At 46.4% G+C, this 14152-nt stretch overlaps 1 protein-coding gene across 6 annotated transcripts in view; it reads left to right on the top strand.

Annotated features, from left to right (window-relative positions):
- RBFOX1 (RNA binding fox-1 homolog 1) overlaps positions 1-14152 on the top strand; it is a 2169222-nt gene that overhangs the window by 641838 nt on the left and 1513232 nt on the right. The window lies entirely within an intron of this gene.

The raw sequence follows: 14152 nt of genomic DNA, 5'->3' as shown, positions 1-14152 counted from the left end.
ACCCATCTCCATGATGCTGAAATGCTGCCAAGACATTTGGTCCATTTCCCTAACTGACAAAGAAAAAAAAATAGTAAAGCTCTCAAAATTATTAGGTAATGATATCACTTTAAAAAGCAACACAATATTTTAACAGCAGGACGCCACTTAGCTGTGGTTTAATAAAATGTAGAAGGCTGGGAGCTGGGGCAGCTGGGGCTGCGTGAGGTGGGGGCAGACAAACAGCTCTGGAAAGGCACATCAGGAAAATTACTTTTTCTTCAAATGGAAACTTTTCAATTGCTTTCAAATAGCTGGAGCTGATGGAAATAATTTCCTTAGCACGTTTGCATATGCTGCCTGTGTCTTCTCTGCACGGTGCCGGGAGCTTCATTAATAAAGATTGTTGCGAGGCTCTGATGTTGCCAGGCCCTTGTTATTTAGAAAAGGCACCAAACCAAGTCAAGGGGAGTCAATTGATTACTAAATGCAACTCCTGTTCCGTGTCCCTAGGCAAATGGAGACCAGTGGGGGAGCCTGTGTGTGTGTGAGTGTGTGTGTGTGTGTGTTTGTATGAGTGTGTGTGTCAGTGTGCATGAGTGTGCAACGAACAGAGCAAGGGCAACTCTGAAATTCAGCCCCATCCTCAGCCAGCTTCCAGGGGTAACAGAGGCTGTCAGGATCCAATCTCTGCGTTTTACTGATGGACAAGCCATAGGAGGGACGTGAGAACCTAGGTACAACTACTCACACAAACACAAAACAGAAATTGCCTAACAACCTAGGGGGCCAAGCCATTGTGTTAGATCTAGCTGACATTTTTGTGTTTTTAAAACATGCATTAAAAAACCAGGCTTTGATTGTCCTCCTCTGGGCCTTCCTGCTCTGAAATGCCACGCGGAATCTTGGGGTGGAGGATGAATGAGTTCAGTGTTTCCTGTAATGAGGTCTGGGAACACTGGTGGCCACAGAGCGGTTTTAGGTGGACGTAGCATGGCACAGAGACAGGAAGTCACAGAGCCGCAGGCTCCTGTTCTCTTTTCCGCCCTTCGCTCTGGCCTCCTCAGGGAGAAGGGCTCAGCTCAGTGCCAGTGTGGCTTCCATACCTCTCTAGAGCTCCCAACTTCCTTTGTTACAAAGAAGCCACCGAGCCTTGGAAAGGCTCTCGACCTGGCTCTCTGTATTTATTGTATCAGCTGCATTTATTTTTATGATTGCCTGTTATTTATGGCAAGTGATATCGACTTCACACTTACATAAAGCTTCCTTTTAAATGCATTTCTTTACTTTTACTTTTAATAAAGGAGTCCATTAAGTCCTAGCCACAGCAATCAGACAAGAAGAAAAAATAAAAGGCATCTAAACTGGAAAGGAAGAAATAAAACTGTCATTATTTTCAGAAGACATACTACTATATATAGAGAACCCTAAAGATTCCAATAAAAAAACTACTAAAACTGGTAAATAAATTCAGTAAGGTAGCAGGATACAAAATAAATATTTAGAAATCACTTGTATTTTTATGCACTAATGATAAACTCTCAGAAAGGCAAACTAAGAAAACAAGCCACTTAAAATTGCATCAAAAAATATCTCAGAATAAATTTAACCAAGGAGGTAAAAGACCTGTACTCAGAAAATTATAAGATACTGAAGCAAGGAATTGAAAAACATACAAACAAATGGAAGCATACAATGTGCTCATGAGTAGGAAGAATTAACATTATTAAAATGTTCATACTACCCAAAGCAATCTCTGGATTCAATGCAATTCCTATCAAAATACCAATGGCAGATTTAGCAGAACTAGAACAAATAAACCAAATATGTATATGAAACCACAAAAGACCTCTAATAGTGACAGAAATCTTGAAAAAGAACAAAGTTGGAGGCATCACACTACCTGATATCAAACTATACTTTAAGGCCATAATAATCCAAGCAGCATGGCACTGGCATAAAACCAGACACATAGATCAATGAAACAGAATAAAGAGCCCAGAAATAAACTCACAACTATATGGTAAACTAATATTTGACAAAGAAGGCAAAAACATGCAATGGGGTAAAGACAGTCTATTCAATAAATGGTGTTGGGAAAATTGGACAGATATATGCAAACAAAATGAAACTAGACCACCTTCTTCCACCATTCACAAGAATAAACCAGAAGTGGATAAAATACTTAAATGTAAGACTTGAAAACATAAAGCTCCTAAAAGAAAACATAGGCAGTAAAAATCTCTGACATTTTTCTTAGCAATATTTTTTCTGATATATCTCTTTGGGCAAGGGAAACAAAAGAAAACATAAATAAATGGAACTACATCAAACTAGAAAGTCTTTGCACAGCAAAGGAAATAATCAGCAAAACAAAAAGACAACTTACTGAGTGGAAGAAAATATTTGCCAATGACACATCTAATAAGGGGTTAATATCTAAAATATATAAAGAATGTATACTACTGAACACCAAAAAAAACACAACCCAAATAATCCAATTAAAAATTGGCAGAGGGCCCTAATCAGTTTGGATCAGAGGATAGAGCAGCCGTGGGCAAACTACGGCCCTCGGGCCGGATCCGGCCCGTTTGAAATGAATAAAACTAAAAAAAAAAAAAAAGACTGTACCCTTTTATGTAATGATGTTTACTTTGAATTTATATTAGTTCACACAAACACTCCATCCATGCTTTTGTTCCGGCCCTCCGGTTCAGTTTAAGAACCCATTGTGGCCCTCAAGTCAAAAAGTTTGCCCACCCCTGGGATAGAGCATCAGCCTGTGGACTGAAGGGTCCCAGGTTCGATTCCGATCAAGGGCATGTACCTTGGTTGCGGGCACATCCCCAGTAGGAGGTGTGCAGGAGGCAGCTGATCGATGTTTCTCTCTCATCAATGTTTCTAACTCTCTATCCCTCTCCCTTCCTCTCTGTAAAAAATCAATAAAATATATTTTTTAAAAATTGGCAGAGGACCTGAATAGACACTTATCCAAAGAAGACATACAGATGGCCAATAGACATATGAAAAGATGCCCAGCATCACAAATCATCATAGAAATGCAAATTAAAACCACAATGAGATATCACCTCATGCCTGTCAGAATGGCTATCATCAAGAAGTCCACAAACAGTAAGTGTTGGCAGGGATGTGGAGAAAAGGAAACCCTAATGCACTGTTGGTGAAAATATAGATTGGTGCAGTCACTGTGGAAACACTATGGAGGTTCCTCAAAAAAAAAAAAAAGTGGAACTGCTTCATGACTCAGTCATTTCACTTCTGAGTATATATCTGAGGAAACCAAAGCACTCATTTTAATGAATATATACACTCCTATATTCATTGCAGCATTATTTACAATAGACAAGATATGGAAGCAACCCAAGAACCCATCAATAGATGCTTAGATAAAGAAGAAGTGGTACATATATGCAATGGAATATTACTCAGCCATAAAAAAAAGAGTGATAACCTACCACTTGTGACAGCATGGATAAAACCTACAGGATATTATGGTAACTGAAATAACTCAGTCAGAGAAAAAATATGATTTCACTTATGTGTGGAATCTTAACAACAGACAAACTTGAAACAGACTCATAGACACAGAGAACAGACTAATGGTTGCCGGGGTCATGAAGAAGAGGAGGAAGCATTATGAAATATGGAAGTTATGAAGACACTAGAATAACCATCTCTGGTTGTGTGACCTTAGGCAAGTCACTTTCTCCTCCTGAATTGCAGTAAATGGGCTAATTTAGCTTAGCAGCAAGGACCTAGCTTCCAGGCATGCCCTAAGAACTTGATGTTCACCTTCTCATTTAAGCCTCCCAACACCCCTCCAAGGCCACCAGCAGGAAATTCAGGCTCAGAGTTTGGAAAGGACCCTCCCAAGGTCATCCCCTGGGAAACAGAGGAGAGATGCAGGCCTAATCCCAGAACAGTGGGGAGATTAAGACACTGGCTGTGAGGTTGGTGGGATTTTAATGACAGCATGCTCTGGGAAATTATAATTCTTTAAAAATTCCAATCAGCACTCTCAAAAGCACACCAAAGACCCCTTTAGGAAGCAATTAAAGTGCCTGCCCCATAGTGGGAGCACCCGGGGTAAATCAACATTTCAGCAGAGCAGCTTCTAGGCCAGGAATCGGGGAAAATGAAATCGCTCAAGTGCATGGAAGGAAAAATAAGCTCTTGGCTGAGACCACAGCCCGGTGGGCTGGCATGGGGAGGACTTTGGCTGGAGGCTAAGCTCTGGGTCCCGCCGGAGGACTGGAGACGCATGCCTGCCTCTACACATCTGCTGCTGTTGTTAAAGGGGCTCCGGGCCTGTATCTGTAGTCAGACCACCTGGGTTTGAATCTGAATCCTGCCAATTACCCAAATGACCTTCCATGTCTATTTCCTCATCTTTACAATCCGAGAACTAACACACTCACCTATAGGGGGTGTTGTGGGGATTAAAGGAGATTAGGCATGCAAAACTCTGAGCCCCTGGCCTGGCACATGGCCCATCCTCAATAAAACAGCATACACACAGAGAAGGTATTTGAATACGGTTTTCTTGGTGGTGTGGGCCAAATCAGAACAACGTGTAGTTTAAGAAAGTCAAAGGGCTGTGGGTCAAGAAGTGGATATTTACTAAGGATCCCATGAGAGCCGAAATTGTGCTTATCTACACAGAATGGTTTCCAGTAAAATGCCTGGTACATAATATGTCCTCAATTAAAACTGGCAGAAGTGGGACCTCCTGGGGATGCTGGTTAGTCACTGTGATAGAACTGGCAGGAGTTACTGCACCCTTTCTCCTCACAGAGGCGGAAATAAGCCCAGAGAAGCGGAGAACCCTCCCAGGGGCTCACAGCCTCCCGGTGAGTCTCCAGGTGTCTGACTCCCTGGAGAGCCAGAGGGAGCAGGAGATGGAGTTTGCAAACTGCAGAAAATCCTCTCTTCAGGCCTGGGGCTGCTCCAGAAAACAGTGCAAGTGCTGGTGTGCATTGCCTACTCAGTACTAGAGAGCCAGAAACACCCCTCTTTTGGCATTTTTCTAAATTAAATCAGACACTGAAACTTCAGCAACCTAGGTGGAGGAAAATCCCAAATCAGACATGAACAGGGTTCTCTCCTCCAGTCCCCCGGCTTATATAAGGGTCCTAGACTAGCTGAGGGCCCAGGAACCAGGGGTCAGGGGCTCACTGCGCTGCCCTCTTGACTAGGACTCCTCCCAACACCCAATGTCCCTTCTTGTGCTGCTCGTCCACCACCTGGAGGGGGGCTGATCCAAGCTCAATACGGTGGACCCCAAGACGCCTGTCCTCCACAGACCAGATCAGCACCTCTATAAGCCCACACCAGGGCTTCCAGGTGTAGTTTACGGACCGCCTGTCTCAGCATCATCTGCAGCAATTATTTAAAAGTGCAGTTTCCACCAATCCCACTGCAGACTTACTACATAAATGTGTGTGTGGATTTGGCCCAGGAATCCACAGTGGACTCCTTAGTTGATTCTTCTGCACATTAGAGTTGGAGGGTCATGGCCCTAAGGTGTCAATGCCGAGGCTGTGGACTCACTTGCTGGAGCAGAGAGAAGGTGGGGCCATTTCCTTGTCAAAAGAAAGGCAGCATTTCTTGTCTGGCTGCAGGGACTCAGGCCATCTGGGGCCAGGGCAGGAGGGAAGAGGAGGCTGAGACCAAGCATTGTGAGACCCCGAGTCTCCTGGCTCCTCTGTCACTAACCCCCTGGGTCACCGTGGCCGAGGTCTCACCTTCTCTGCACCTTGGTTTACTTATCTGTGAAATGGAGCTAATGAGGCATCCCCAGAAATCTGGGTAGGAGTCCAAGGAAGTTAATCTGGGAAGGCTGGATTGGCCAGGATGGAGCCCTGAAAGCTCAGCCAAGGTCGCTGCTCTGATGGACCTAATGTTCTAGTGTGGGAGGCAGACCTGTTTTAAGAAATCACGAATTAACGGGCCTGGTCAGAGGTTACTAAGGGACAGGAAGATGACTTCGCAGTGTGTGGAGATGGCATCTGGCACAGGTGGTCAGAGAGCCTCTCCAGGAGGGAACCCCTGCACTGAGGAAGATGTGTGGCCAGTGCATTCCAAGCTGGAGAACCAGTGAGTGCAAAGGGCCTGTGGTAGGAATTCCTGTGGGGCATTCTTGATGCAGAAGGGAGGCCAGGAAGGCCCAAGCAATGTGGCCCAGAGGACGGGGTTCAAGCTGAGGTCAGACACCCCTCAGATGGACACCTCTCTTATAAACATGTGCCATGCAGCACCATTCCAGATATTTCACGGTTACTCTCACCATCTTCCTTCTCCACGACACATTCCCTGCCATCCCTGGGTGCGGGCCTGAGGATTTCTGCAGTCATTTTCCCCCCGAAGTTTCTAAGGGTGCTTCTCCACCAGGCAGGGCAGGGACGCACCTGCTAATTGCAATTTTCATGAAGGAAATGGAAACCTACGTTGCTTTTTAAATTTGCTGAAAGTACCTGTTGTAATTACCATGCCACCCATAACGGGAGTTTATGTAATTATTAGTTTGAATGGCTCTGCTCATTATGGTACAAATTTTTAATTTGCGAATGCATACTGGATTCCTGATTGAATTCCCTTTTGACCGTGAAACCGAGGACATGTGTTTATACATTCTCAAGGCTGAAAGTCTTCGGCGAGAACCATTGCTGCTGAGAGGGGGCAGGTGTAGAAGGGTGTCAGATAGGGGCTGGCGGGCTTGGCAATGCCCAGGTTTCCAAGGGAGGAAGGGCTGATGGGAAGACAGCCCAGCGCCCTCCCCGCATGTGCTGGCAGGGAGAAGACTTGCCATCTGGGGGAGGAAGGAGTCACCTGTCATGCAAAATTGAGCCTACGAGGCTGGGCTGGCTGGGCTTTCACTCTGAGGAAGGCTTGGTGCTATTGACAAGTACCAGGGCTGGCCGGCACTGGACACTGACCTGGTGATTCCAAGGAGAGAAGGTGCCCAGGACTTGTAGGAGAGCCTTGCTTCTAGGCTTCTGACCGCCTCCTCCCTCAGGGCTCTGGCCCAGGAGCACAGACACCTGTTTCCTAGGTCCCTCCCTGTGCTAGATTGACACATAAAATTAGCCATCACACCTGGGAACTCAGTAGAAGTGCATTCTCAGGCCCCACCTGAGACCCGCTAAATCAGAAACTTAGGAAGGGGGGCCAGCAACCTGTGATTAAACAGGTCTTTGTGGGAGGGAGGGGATTCTGCCACAGGCTAAGGCTAGAGAAGCACTGCCATGGAGTGTCCCACAGTCTGGCTTGTCTGATCGGTTCCCAGGATGAGATTCAGGTAGGACATTTGTGTCAGGAACATCGCTGCAGTGACGTGGGTACCACAGCACATCATGTCTGCGGGTGCGTGCTTTCAGTTGGTTCCCCAGGATTCGTGGTGAAAGACTTAATCACTTGTTAAGGTGGCATTCTCCAGACTCCTCCATGGAAGAGACCTTGCCTTCTATAAAGGTCAAGAAGGGTTACATAATTTGTAAAACCAACTGTAAAGTAAGAGTGGGGCCCTTGTTTAAAAATGATGAAGAAATTCAAGAAAAACAGCAGAACATTAGGCTGGGGTCCTCCTGAGCATGAACCCCAATGCGACTCTCCAGACTGAATGCCCATGAAGCTGGCCCTGCCCCCACTGGCACTGAGATGGTATCCGCATCCTGTTCCCCATCAGTGGGTGGATCTGAGCCTCCACTAACGGTTCTTGCTTGCATTAATTTTAACATTGGTATTTGCAGAATTGTGGTTTCCAAATTCTGTCATTCCTTCTATATTTATTAGCCAGCATTCTTCTATAAAGAAGAACCCTCCCCCACCCCCACCCCCCCACCACCCGAAATTTTGAGAATCACCATGGACTCATAGATTCTTTTTCAATGATTATTTACTGTGTTATAATCATTGCTGTTATAATTCTTTTGATGTTTAAAATGTCCCAAGTCTAGACAGTGGCCCTCTCAATGATCATTTTGTCCTTACTTATTTCATCTTGGTTTCTGCTCAGCTAACGTTTATTAGCTGGAGGCTTCTCTCAAGACCGGGACTCAGGGGTAAAGATGTGTCTAAGGCAGGGTTCTACCCTTGAGGTAGACGCAGTGTTGTGAATGCCTGCTTTTATGCAAAGAGCCAGAGTCCAAAAAGGCCTCCATGTATTGCTTGCTGATTCCAAAGAAATAACCCAGAGGACTGGCTGCAAAAGACATGAGTTTATGAAGACTTATGTGCGACCGGCCTGCACAGCTCAGTGACTGAGCATCAGCCTATGAACCAGGAAGTCACAGTTTGATTCCTGGTCAGGGCACATGCCTGGGTTGCAGGCTCTATCCCCAATGTGGGGCATGCAGGAGGCAGCCCATCAATGATTCTCTCTCATCATTGATGTTTTCTATCTCTCTTTCCATCTCCCTTCCTCTCTGAAATCAATTAAAAAAAAAAAAAAAAGACTTGTGTGCATACAGGGGGCAGCATGCCGGTGAAGTCTCTGCCGCACAGGCTTTTCCTGGATGGGACTATAGAGACTGAGAGCACAGGAAACAAAGCAGGCAGGGCATACCCGCTGGACGGTGGACGTGCTCGCCTGCGAGCGGTGTGAGATCAAAACTCCAGCTATTTACAATCTGGGCTCACATCCGAGAACAGGTTCTTTTTGGCCGTTCCTTGACCGAGGAGCTGGCCAGGCTCCCAAGGTCCCGCAGTATGCGTACAGATGGCCTTCATCAGATTCCCACAGAGTGGGAGGGGGAGTTGGAGCTTGGGAAGGGGCCCAGGGTCTCACATTCCACACACCTGCCCTCCAAAGTTCCACGTGCCAGGAGAGAGAGGACTGGGGTGATGTGGGAATTATGCAGGAGGAGCATCCAACCCAAGCCAGATACACTGGGATTATGGCTGTCGTCCTACAGACCAGAGAGAGAGCACGTGACTTACCCAAAGCCCTCAGGGAAAGCTGGGTGTTTCACTTGCCTCCTCACTTCTCATCAGTGTAGGTCAAGGTGTAATCTAGCTATCATCTGCATACCTGTGCCTTACTCAGACCTACAGAATCAGAATCCATGGAGGGGAGGACTCTGAACTCTGAATTTTAAAAAAATTAGATGGATAGGGAGATTAGATAGATAGATAGGTAGGTAGAAATTGGTGCATACAAAATAGTTTTTTTGGTTAGATGTAAGTTTTGGCCTGATATTAACAGGAACCTCCCAGAACCCACCACACTGCTTAAGAAAGGGTCATTCCCAACACCACTGTGTCCACCTCCATGACCCTAACCCTGGACTCATCTCCATCTGTAATCACCTACCTGGATTTTTAGTTTGTCCTTCTCACTTTATAAACTTAGCACACATTTGTGTCTTTAAGGGATACAAGGAATATATTGTCAAGAGTTGCTTGTTTTACAAAATACGGTGTCTTTTTGGGTTTTATTTCATCTTACATTATATTCCTTATAAGTATCAGTGTTGATGTGTTCAGCTCTTAGTTGTTTATTCTCACCGCTATGCAGTTGTTTATTCTCACCGATGTGACGATGCCACATTTTATTTAGTCATTTCCCCATAGATCAGTGGTTCTCAACCTTGGCTGCACATTAGAATCACCTGGGAATCTTTTTAAAATCCTGATTTCTGGGCCTCCTCCTCTGGAAATTCTGTTTCTTTATTACTAATGTTGTGGCCCCACCCCATAACAAAGAAACAGAATTTCCTGCGGAGGAGGCCCAGAAATCAGGATTTTAAAAAGATTCCCAGGTGATTCTAATGTGCAGCCAAGGTTGAGAACCACTGCCATAGATGGACATTTGTGTTTTCCGTTCTATGGGCCTTAGATGTGTGCAAGGCTTCCCGCACCTGCCCAATAATTAGAATCACCTGAAACACTTGGTAAACTCAGTGGGTATCAGGCCTGGGCCCCTGAGAATTCTATGTCAGTAGGTCTGTGTTGGGGCCCAGGAATCTTGTTTGTTTTTGTTTTGTTTTATCCCCACAAACACTTCAGATATTATCTTCATCAGGGAATTTTGGGGAAAACAGCAGCAGTAGCTCTCAACCTGGCTGCATTGTAAAATCTCCTGGGTTGATTAAAAACCTGAAATGATCAATGACCTGGCCAAGGCCCTATAGATTCTGCTTTAATTGGGCAGGGGACAGATGTATATTAAACTCTCCTTAAGTGACTGTAATATGCAGTTAAGACCAAGTACCACCTGGCCAGTGTTGCTCAGTGGTTGAGCATTGACCTACGAACCAGGAGGTCACGATTTGATTCCAGGTCAGGGCACATGCCTGGGGTTGCAGGCTCGATCCCCAGTGTGGGGTGTAGGAGGCAGCCAATCAATGATTCTCTTTCATCATTGATGCTTCTCTTTCTCTCCCTCTCCCTTCCTCTCTGAAATCAATAAAAACATATTTAAAAACAAAAAAAGGCCAAGTGCCTGGGGCAGTGTGTCTTACCCGAGGGGTGATTTTGCTGTTCAGGCTGATAGAACACAGGATGCCCGGTTCAAGCTGAATTTCTGATGGCGGTTTTTAGTTTGTGCCCTAAAGATTTTATGGGCATGCTTACATTGAAAATGCTTTGTTGTTTATCTGGAACTTAAATTCAACTGGACCAACTAGTTTTATTTGCCACATCTGGCAACCTATCCCCAGGGGCTGATTGGAAATGCCTGGAGCCATCTTTCCTTGTCACAGGGGGGTGGGAGTGTCCTGGTGTCTAGAGGGGGGAGGCCTGGCAGCTGCTGTGCACCCTTCAGGGCAAGGCATCCCCCAGCTCACATGCCAGCCGTGCCAAGGGTGGAGACCTGCTTTAATGGTGTACACACCACAGCTTTAATGGAATACCTCTGTTTGAGAAATACTTCACACACCTGGCTGGCCACGGTCCAGCAGCAGGAAGGCGTGGGAAGGGGCGGGAAGGGGTTTCCTGGGCTTGGGACAGAGAAGCCCTTCCTTTGGGCTCCACCCACATCAGGTAAGACTGGTAGGACTTCCTCAGGTGGGGATGGTCTGGGCTAGGTCTGGCAGGTGGGGGCAGGCAGGGTCCTCCTCCAGCAGCACCGCTGGATGGGCTGGGAGAGAAGCATGTAGCCCAGCAGACAGTGGTCTCGGGGAAGGTAGGAAACAGGGAGACTTCTCATCCTAATTTCATAGATGCTCGCCATGCCCTTGGGTGGCGTCTTCGGGCTTCCTTTGTGAAAGCTGCGCTTAACTAAACTGGGTTATGACCTTCAAAGAGGCTGGGCCAGAAGGGCCTGGTAAGGCGAGCTTTTCAGCTCTGAGGAACGTAATGGTAACGAGGACTCAGAAGTCAGTAGGGCAGTCAGTTTCATGCCTAACTCTCGGCACAGCCTGATGGTGTGGCCACGAGCTGTGACTTCATCTCTGCAGCCAGGACCTTGGCCAACCTGCAGCAGCAGAGGGTTAAATGCTTCCTTCATTCGCCTCCTTCAGCTTCTTCGATTCTCAGCCAAGATTTCCAGAAAGTTGAGGAGGAAGAGGGCATGCCCAGATGGAAGGCGGGGCGGGAGGCTCACTGACTCCACAATTTAGGGAGGATCTTGCTGTTTCTAAACAAATGGCCCCTCATGGTCAGGGGGCTCTTGATGAAGCATCAACCTGAGAATGCCGGTCCTTATCCTGAGAGCTGACTGGACTCTCTCAGAGGCTCTGCCCTGGAAACCAGGGGGGAAGTAAGAAATAGCCTTTGGAGAATAATGAGAATGATAAAGATGTCCACAACTAAGTGTTAGTGAGCACCTGTCATATAGTAACCACTTCCGGAACACATCTGTAAGTCACTCTGATATATATGTTTATGTGTCAGCTTAACTGGGCTGTGGGACAGCTTTACTGGGCTGTGGGGGCCGGCGCATGTGGTCACACATCATTCTGGATGTGTGTGTCAGGGAGTGTTTGGAGTAAGATGAACATTTGAATTGGTAGACAGAGATGAGGAGATTGCTCTCCCTGATGTGGGTGGGCCTCATCCAATCAGTTGAAGAACTGAATAGAACAAACAGACTGAGAAAGAGGGAACTCCTCCTGCTTGGCTGGTTGAGCTGGGGCACCAGCCTTTTTCTGCCTTTGGATTTGAACTGAAAAACTGGCTCTCCTTGGGTCTTAAGCCTGTGGCTTGCAGACTGGAACATACACCACTGCCCGCCCCCCTCCTCCACCTGGATGACCTCATCTAACCCTAATCATATAACACAACTCATTTTTTTTCACATTGATAATGAGTGGAAGAATGTGACTTAAATCTAGTGATTTCATAGTATTACCAGCCCCATGCCTCTCCCATATGCTATTCTTCTTCTTATCCCAAACTATCACACCCAAATATAGCAAACACGGTGCTGTGACGATGTCATCTTCAAACATAGCCCTCAAACGTAGCTATAACTACATTTGCCATTACACTATTTGCATTCTCACCATGGCTTTTGGCTTGCCGTTTTCAGTGTCAATCAGAGATTCGTGACATTCGTAGAGTGGTTGTGTCTCTGATCCTCCCAGCTCCCCTTGCAGTGTTTGGGGAGTTCAGAAGTGGCCCGATTTCCCTGAAAGAGTGTGCAGTGTCACCAAGCGCCAGTCCCACCTCCTGCACCGGCCTGTCACTGTTTATCAACCCCGATGTGTTGAAAAGCCAAACATCCCTTTGATTTAATCAGACCCTTTTATGCAGAAATGAAGCCAAGAGCCTCTTCTTCCCAACAGCACAGCATTTCCTGGAACATGAAGATCAATGGTGTTGATAGACTGGTGATGAAGTGTTGCCCATAGCCCATTAAACAGGATGTGAAACTGGATTTGTGGTCCAAGGCCCCGTCCTGGGCGGCCAGAAGCCAGAGGGCCGAGAAGGCCACGCTTTCTGTGCTTTTGCTGCACAGCCCAGGATGGTCCTGAAAGGCGGCAAAGAGGCTTAATAAAGCCTTTTCCAAGAAGCATTTCTGATTTCCCCCAACCGTCTGGTGAAAGTGGTCATCCTCTTCTTACTGCTGCCCCCCCCCCCAATCCCCCCCCCCTGCCCCAAGGATTCTGTACCTCCTTTTTGGGCGCATTACTTTCTACACTATTTTGCATCACTTAAAACTTGTACAAAGAGGATGCTGAGTATTTTACACTAGGCATTGCATAGGATACCAAGAAACTTATTATTCTGCCTTTAACCCTCAGTGAAATGAAGGTTCTTGCTTAAGTTCCCGAAGTTACTGAGTGGTGCAGCCGGAATCTGAACTTGGGTGGCAGGACACAAGTCCCCAGTTCCTACCTCCAACCGTGTTTGCTGGGCTTGTTAGACCTCCCCTAGTTCTCAGACCCTCTCTATTGTGCAGGGTTTATGCCACTATCACAGAGCATGAGCTACTTCTAGTACAAACTTCAAATAGCAATCACTTAAATAAAGCAAATATTTGTTTTTCTCTGATTCAAAAGAGGTTTGGAAGCAGGCAGCCTTTGGTTAGCCCCCGGCTGTACTGGGCGTCCAGCTCTCTGCTCCAAACTCTCTTGCGTGTGGTTCTGGTCCTCATGGAGCAGAACAGCCTCTGAGATCCACCCGTTACTTCTGCATCCCAGGTAGAGAGTGGAATGAAGGGACAGAGTAGGATGAATCTCCTCCTTGGAGAAGACTTCACAGCGGTCTCACCTCACACTTCCACTGAGATATCATTGGCCGAGCTGAGTCACACCCAGTCTTTACACTGAAGTCTTCATGAAGGCCCATATCCCATCGGGGCTGAGCTGTCACAGTAGTTAACTCAGATGCCCGCTTCTTTCCGGTCTAATATTTATCTTGTACTGCTGCTAGAATGAAGCTTTATCACTCCAGCCCCCTGATCCAATGCCTTCCATGGATTCTCTTTATCTACAAGGGTTAGTCTAAATTCCATTTTCTGCCCCAAATGCCTATTCACTTTCCCTTTATGTGGCATGTACTAGTATATCCCTACATCTTTTGTCTGTTTTCACTCTCCTCTCAGACTAGCATGCTTTCACCTCTTCTCCTCCACTGGTCTAAATCCAAGGTTCCTTTAATAGCCCTTTCAAATCCCATCATCATTTGTTCGTTCATTCACTCACTCATTCATTCATTCTTCATTATGTTTAAAGCACTCAGAACAGTGGCTAATAGAGAATAGAAAGGG

This window comes from Myotis nattereri (assembly GCF_964212035.1).
Source record: "Myotis nattereri genome assembly, chromosome: 4".
Lineage (NCBI taxonomy): Eukaryota > Metazoa > Chordata > Mammalia > Chiroptera > Vespertilionidae > Myotis > Myotis nattereri.
The sequence above is the reverse complement of the archived record's forward strand: the minus strand, read 5'-3'. Positions and strand labels throughout refer to the sequence as shown.